General features: G+C 53.3%; 1 long non-coding RNA gene across 1 annotated transcript; it reads right to left on the reverse strand.

Moving 5' to 3' along the window:
- Nucleotides 1-582: 582 nt before the first annotated feature.
- LOC132023082 (uncharacterized) lies at nucleotides 583-4,027 on the reverse strand. The gene is made up of 3 exons (XR_009405849.1): nucleotides 3,523-4,027; nucleotides 3,016-3,254; nucleotides 583-2,372 (listed from the first exon to the last, which is right to left on the reverse strand). It is a non-coding gene; the product is annotated as an uncharacterized LOC132023082 (long non-coding RNA).
- Between the last annotated feature and the right edge of the window lie 3,879 nt (nucleotides 4,028-7,906).

Consider the following 7,906-nt stretch of genomic DNA (forward strand, 5'->3'; position numbering starts at 1 on the left):
TCCCCGGGGGAGAAACCAGAACCAGCGTGAAGGCAAGGAGCCGCTTGGCGGGTGCAGCCAGAGGACAGGTTCTGTGGTGCCCTCACTTCCACTCAGACTGCTGCCTGCCCGGGGACTCTGGGGCGTGGGGAGGTGACCTCATGTCTAGGCTGAGGCCCCGGCATCATGGAGGGGGCATGTTGGAAGTTTGGGGAATGTGCAGCCTGACGCTGGGGGAGAAGAAGGAAGGTGCCATGTTCTGGCACCCAAAGCGCCACGATTCAGATGCCGCATACCAGTTTCGTGCTTCGAGCCCCTTCAGCAGACAGTGGGGCCCCGAAAGACACCCTCGTCAAGCCCCAGGAACCTGTGAATATGACTGCATTTGGGGAAAGGGTCTGTGCAGAGACGTGATTAAGCTCTTGAGACAAAGAGGTAATCCCAGATTATCTGGTGGGACCTGAAATAAAACATCGAGCATCCTCATAAAGGAGAAAAGGAGAGGAAAATTTGGCCATTCTGGGTGCACGGTGTAGGTGGAATTTTACAACATTTGTCCTTTTGTATTAATTTAATGTAGCTCTTTATTAAGATAATAAACAAGATGTGGCACTGAACCGAATAAATGCCATACCTTCAGGAGCGTAAACAACATGACTCACATGGGACTCTTCTGAGCATAACGGACTCACAAAGGGACACTGTAACTGATAAAGCTGGAGAAATGGGGCAGGAGGTTAAGAACAATAATACAGTGCACAGACTAGAAAGGGCAAGACTGAAGGAAAGAAAGTCAGTTGGTAGGCTACTGCACGGGTCCCAGCAAAAACTGATAAATGCCTGAGCCAAGGTGACAGAAACAGGAATACCAAGGAGAATCAGACCAGAGACATGCTCAGGAGAGTCTGGGTGTGTGCCGGCAACTGACCAGGTAGGGCTGACCAGTCTCCAAAGTACGGGGTCTGAGAACTGGGTGAATGCGGGGGCCAGAGACAGAGAAAAATGTGCAAGGTTTGAAGGCACGAGATTATGAGCTGGGCTTGGAAATACCAAGCAGAAGGACTGGATGACTTCCAGGTGGCGGGGCCCAGCATGCAACTGGCTATGATCCGGGGAAATTTTCAAACTTGCCCTGATGTCAGGAATCACCCTTGCCCCCAACTCCCACCCTAAGGCCAGCTGGGTTAGAGTCTCTGGGGCTGGAGCCGGGAATCTGCGCTTGATGGAGACCCCGGGGATACTCTGGCTGGAGCTACCTTAGTGACGGCGGCGCAGTGAGCTTTGGAAGACCAGGTCTGAGGTCAAGCTCATTACCTAGCAGTGATTTGAGCGGTTCTCAAAGTGTGCTTCGGGGATCTATGCCTTTGGGCACTTGATGCCTGATAGAGCACCACAGGGGAAAGCAGCATTCCACGGGCGTCTCGCCTGGGAGGCGAGCAAAGACTGTTCTCCAAACAGATGTGGACTCCTATCCCCTTTTCTAAGCCAGGAGGGAATTTGACCAACCACTCTGCAGAAAGCACCTGATACGGACTCGACTGTGTCCCCCCAAAGACAAGTTCAAGTCCTTGTCGACATCACTGAGTTAAGATGAGGTTGGTAAGGTGGGCCCTGGGCTGGTGTCCCTGCGACCTTGTATGAAGACGCCGGGAGAGGGTCGTGAGACCGTGGAGCCGAGAGGCGGGCCACGTGCTGCCAGCCACGGAGTGCCACGGTTTGCAGCAGCATCTGGAGCTGGAAAAGGTAGGCTCACACCTCGATTTTAGACCCGGGTCCCCAGGATCCATGTCGTTTTCAGCTGTGCCCCCGGATTGGGCTGCTTTGGTAAGGCAACCCCAGGAAAGGGACACAGCCTCTGGGATGCCTCAGACTAACCACGCATGTAGGTTAGTATATTCGTGGGCGCGTCCCACCGTGACCGCCGTCCATCTCCGGAACTTCATCCTCCCGAACAGAAGCTTTTTACCTCCTCGTCTTCCCTTCTCTGGCTCCGGTAACCTCTGTCATCTCCTGGCTCCTCTCGGTCTCTGGGTTTACGTATTCTGGGCAGCCCGGATCCGTGGGATCAGACCACCTTTGTCCTTCTGGGTCTCGCTTCTTCAACCCGGCATCAGGGTCTCAAGGTCCATCCACGTGACGGCGTGGCTCAGTAGTTCACGCCGTCGCGTGGCCGGACCACATTCCCTTTCTCTCTTCCTCCGACGAGGGACATGGGGGTTTCCACCCTGGGGCTGGAATGAAAGGAACGCTGCTTTTATAACTGTACGGCTGAACACCGCAACGTTTTCGAGTCCCCGGCGCGGGGGTTGGTCGGCTGGAAACGGCGAACACAAGGGTGAGTGTCTTTCTCGTCCCCGGAGAGAGCTGCCCCGTGGGGAAGAAGCACGACGTGCCTGCGGCCGGGGAGGAAGGAGCACGGAGACCGGCGTCAAGGGGAAAATAAGGCACGTGGGGGGGTTTGGGGCCTGGCTTCAGAGACATTTCTATTCTGAATCCCAAATGCCTGCAACGAGTTCTGAATCTACATTTCTTGGAGACAGAGAAGGCTGGTCTCTGAGTTAAAGACTCTTGAACAAGAATAAGCTTCAGGGGGCGCCTGGGTGGCTCAGTGGGTTAAAGCCTCTGCCTTCGGCTCAGGTCATGATGATCCCAGGCTCCTGGGATCGACCCCTGCATTGGGCTCTCTGCTCCGAGGGAAGCCTGCTTCTCCCTCTCCCACTACCCCCTGCTTGTGTTCCCTCTCTCGCTGTGCCTCTCTCTGTCAAATAAACAAATAAAAATATATTTTTAAAAAAGAGGAAGCAGCAGCAGCCGCTTCAGTTCAGAACTGAGGACCCAGAAGTGTGTTGGGGACGAGGGAACCGAGAGGCAGGTGGGGTCAGAGACCACATCGCAGGCCGCTTGTGGCTTTCTCATCCCTGCGTCCGAAGTGTGTCCCCACGCTGAGTTCATCAACCCCCAGGGACACCCCGAATTCTCCATCTCACACCCCGCTGCCCCTTCGGCATTCGCGTTCCTTTGTATTTCTAACCTCACCCGTCCCGTTGCTCTCGGCGTGTCCCTTGTAGACGGCGTACAGCTGGATCCCGTGCTCTGTCCTTGGACCCGCACGCCGGCGTCCATTTCCACGGCGAATCCGCTCCGCATTCTTCCTCTCGTCGGGTCTGCGGTCGTTTGGTTGTCTTCGCCGTGTCCGCTATTCAGTACCCTTTATAGATGGACACTTGCCCGCTTGTTCTCTCTCACGAAGAGGTTTTAGTTACCCTAATGCCAGCCTTTAAATAAAGGATAGTCAGGTCTCTGTGATTATCAGGGTCAAGAATGAAATGGCATTTATGTAAAATGAGACGAATAATGTTAAATAATTTCCCACTCTCCACTGCCCGCTCCCGTAGGTCACCTGTGATTTTAGAACATTATCTCTATTTTCAAACATTATGAGATTTCTCTTTCACCAATAATTTCTGACGGATCTGATTTTGTGGGCCGCCATCCTTCCGCGAGTTACTAAGATACGGTCACTCATCACCAATGCCCTCTTACCAGTTTTCACGTTTATCTTTTCCTTCCCTGAACTGGGCAAACACCTTGTTGGCTCCCTTCTGGGCTGTCTTCTCCTTTGATTTCTCCAACACGCTGTTCTAAGGAGCCACGGTGGTGTTTCTTTTTGTACAAATTCCTCGTTCTCTTGCCCAGATCCCTCGTTACCTTGTCCTGTTCTCCGTCTCTACCCACAGAGACTGTGGTCTTGTGAGTTACGCTAGAGTTTGGGTTTTCTTCCGTGGCCCAGCAGGTTCTGAACGCCTACCTGCTCCTCGGGGCCCGGACTGGACAGAATTTTTTTGGTCTCGGACGAAATAAGACAAAGAAGAAAGCCTTGAGGTTCTGTGCTGGTCGGTTTTATTCATTTGGGGCTCTGATCATTCATTTGTCGTCATTTCTTTTGAATAAGTAGTGGACATTATAGGTCCTGGGGAGCTTCTCTCTCTGGCCACAGAGAAAATAAAACGTCAGTCAACGTTGGTATCGCGTCTGTGTTCCCTAACAGACAAAAAACGATGTCCGCCCCGGCACCCTGACGTTTGCAGTAAGAGGACACGCGGGAACCGGAGTCATGAGCCCAGGAAGCGGGGATGCTACAGGAGCTGTCCCGGTGAGCTGCCCACGGTGATGGTGAGGACAGGGGAGAGAGGGTGGCTTGGAAGTCCATTCTACCTTCTCACCAGGTCCTGCCCACCTACTACCAGAGGACCCTGGGAAGTCTCTGTGGACACTGCAGGGCTCCTGGGACCTGGCCGCTGGGTGGGGACACAGACCTGGCTCCAGGGACAAGCGCAGAGCTATGGGGAAAGCACAGAGTATCTGCCGGGAGGGGCTGGGATGCAGCCGCGGGATGGGAAGCCCCATAACTGAGACTCGACGGCACCCCTGCCTGGCAGCCTCGCCACCGAGGGCCCGGGCACTGGTCGCAGGTCACTCTGCTCAACAAAACCCCACAGCCTGGGTGGCTCAAACCACAGACATGTATTTCTCACCGCCGTGGAGGCTGGAAGTCCAAGCTCAAGGTGCTGGCAGGTGGGACAGCTTCCTGGCTGGCAGACGGCTGCCTTCTCCCTGTGCCCGGCTGCGGGGGAGGGAGGGAGCTCAGGGGTCTCCTCCCCTCCTTATAAGGCACTGATCCCACCATGGGGAGACCCCATGCTCACGGCCTCATCTAATCTCTATCACCCCTAAAGGTCTCATCTCCTGACACCTTCCCTTCAGGGGCCGGGCTCCCAAGTATGAATTTGGGGGGCAGGAGCAGCATCACTTGTAGCTCCAACTTTCTGTCTCGTTCGCTCTGACCCCTGGAGGATACTGTCCACTGCAGGAAGTGCTGCTAACACCTCCTTGATCTTCAGGGATGATTGGACGAATGTTCCAGATAAACTGGACCCCTGACATTCTCGAATATGTGAACTTTGCTCAAGATGTCCTAGATCCCCAAACCACCCAAATGTCCAGCAGTGAATGACCCGATAAGCAAAGCGTGGCCCATCCATACAATGGAATGCTCTTTGTCCGTAAAAGGGAATAAAGTAGAGACATCTGCGATCACACGGGGGACCCCTGAAAACACGATGCCGAGGCCACGTAAGAGTATGATCGCCACCGAGAGGAGACGTGCGGAATAGGCAAACCCGTAAAGACAGGAAGCAGACGGATGGTTACAGGTTGTGCGGAAAGGGACAACAGGGAGTGGTTGTTTAATGGATCTGGCATTTTCTTTTGCGTGATGAGGGTGTCTTGGGATGAGAGATCCCGGCATGGGGCTCGATCCCAGGACCCCGGGATCATGACCCGAGCCGAAGACGGACGCTTCACTGACGGAGCCCCCCAGGCGCCCCCCATATCCTGCTCTTCCTGCCTCGCCTTCCCCTCTCAAGGACCCCCAACCTTTCTTGCCCCTTTTCTGGACGGAGGTCACCGCCTGTGATTTCAACCCATGATGGGGACAAAGCTTCAGCCGCTCACCTGACGTGACAGCTCCGGCACCAGCCATAGTTTCCGGGACATTCCTGGTGGCCTAGGAGGAGGGCCCGGCGGCGTCCCACGTCTGACCTACGCAGGTGAGTTCGCTCTACCATCACGTGCCCGAAAGGCCGGATCACGGTCAGATTTCTGGTAGGATGAGCTCTTACTCAGTCTCATCTCAAACTGGGGAATAAAGGCGGGATCGCAAGGCAGCAGTCCGACGGGGGTCCTCACGGGATCAGTGGTTTCGCAGCGAAATCACAGCCTCCCTGCAAGTCCCTCGAGCCGCCCACGACAGAGCCGGCTTCGCATGGCAGGAGAGGGCCGGGGCCATTTCAAGGCGAGATGCTCCCGCCTAAATCCGCCCTGTCCCTGTGGTTTTCCACATCAGTGGGGCCGTATTTTCTTTTCTTGGAAACATTCCAGAACCCTCCCTATGGGGTCCCCGAGTAACAAGACACACACTACCTTAATTTGCTCTCCAGTGAGACCCAATTACATCCACACGTTCCTTCTTTCTTCCCGCCTCAGGTGCCTCGCCGCTAAGCAGGTCCCTCCTTCCACAGTAGCCTAATTCTGTTGTTTATAAAGGCCGGCCTGCTATGGGGTCTTTATTCACTGGTTCGCCATGAAACCTTTTACAAGAGACCTGGAAAGAATTTGTTGTGGGGGAAAAGGGCTGGGGGATAGAGTCATAGTAAATAACTGAGCTCCCTCCTCTCTTTCTGCATTCCTGAGGTCATTAAATATATAAAAGAGTGCATGTTTCTGAACAATCTTTCTCAGTTACGGGCCTGGGGACAAGCAGTGTGCTCCAGATTTTCCCATATAAATTAAAACGTTATAATGTGCAGCATAAAATGAGCACGGAGTCGCTGAGGTGCGTTTGGGGTTTTCTGCACACACTCGCCACCGAAAACTTAAAGGGCCTGAGCAAGTTCTCAGTCAACTGAGGGCTGGCAGGGAGCAGAAGTGACCCAAAGTGTGGGCAGCCCGGATGTCCCAAGAGTGGACTCCAGGTTCCGAATCCTGTTATGTTTCATTGGATGTTTTAAACAAAAGTTTTTTTTAAAGGATTTCATTTATTTATTTGAGACAGAGATACACAGAGAGAGAACATGCGCAGAAGGAGAGGCAAAGGGAGAGGGAGAGGCAGGCTCCCCGCTGAGCAGAGAGCCCGATGAGGGCTCCGTCTCAGGACGCTGGAATCGTGACCTGAGCCGAAGGCAGAGGCTTTAACCCACTGAGCCACCCAGACACCCCAGGATGTTTTAAGGAATAAGAACTACAGATGATCAAAACGGTCTAGAGACTAACACAACAGAAGCCACACACCCTCCACGGGGTGAAGGACAGAAACACCGCCAGACCAAACGGCCGAAGTTCTGGGGTCCGACCTGAGTTAACAGTGATCCTGAACTTCGGGTTAGTTACTCTGACGATGCAGCTCTGTGAACATGTCTACCTATAAAAAAATATCTCCCCAAACACGATATACAGATATTTACGTCGTATATGTAGAAGCTATTGTTTCCATATGTATCGCTGTAACTGTATCTATTCTTCTACAACTTGCTTCTTTGACTCCACATTATTTTGTGGGTTCGTCCACATGGATACACACCCTGCTGGTTCGTGGTTCATCATGTCTTGCCCGTCATGGACAATTCCGCTCCGCGTGAAGGCCCTCCATTCCTACTCCTCCTCACCAGCACTTTGTTTCCTGGTTTGGTTTTCTTTGGTTCGTTTCTCCTATCATGAACAAAGCGGTTATAAACACTCCTGCCCCTGCCTCCTTGTCTCTCCAGCGTCCTATTTTTCAAAATGAGGACGGTGCCCACGAATGAGTATCGGAATCAACTTAGTGAGCCCTAGAGCAGTATTTAAATAATGAAAGAGAACACAAGGTAGAGGGCATCAGATTGGTCTGTATCAGGGAAGTGCGCGTGCGTGTCTGTGTGGGTGTGGGTGTATGTGAGTGTGTGTGCGTGGGTGTGAGTATATATGCGTGGTGTATGGGGGGGAGTGTACTTGAGTGTGTGAGTGTGTATTATTTGTAAGTGCATGTGGGGGGACCGTGTGTGCTGTCCAGATGGAGACAGACAGTGTTCCTAACTGTGGGTTGTAGTTTGAAAAGTTGGAGGAACGCTGCTGTCTCGGGCTGGGTTTGTGTAACAAAATTGCAGACTGGGGGGGTTTACAACAACATACATTTGTTTCTCACAGCTCTGGAGGCAGGAGGTCCGAGATCAAAGGTCGAAGTCAAAGATCAAAGCCAGCAGATTTGGCGGCTGGTGAGGACGGCTTCCTGGCGCACAGACGGCATCTTCTCGCTGTGTGCTCTCATGGCGGAAGGGGAGGGACCTTGCTGGATGGCTGTCTTCCCAGCTTGACTGAGATGTAATTAACACAG

This window comes from Mustela nigripes, chromosome 8 (genome assembly GCF_022355385.1).
Source record: "Mustela nigripes isolate SB6536 chromosome 8, MUSNIG.SB6536, whole genome shotgun sequence".
In the NCBI taxonomy this organism is placed as follows: domain Eukaryota; kingdom Metazoa; phylum Chordata; class Mammalia; order Carnivora; family Mustelidae; genus Mustela; species Mustela nigripes.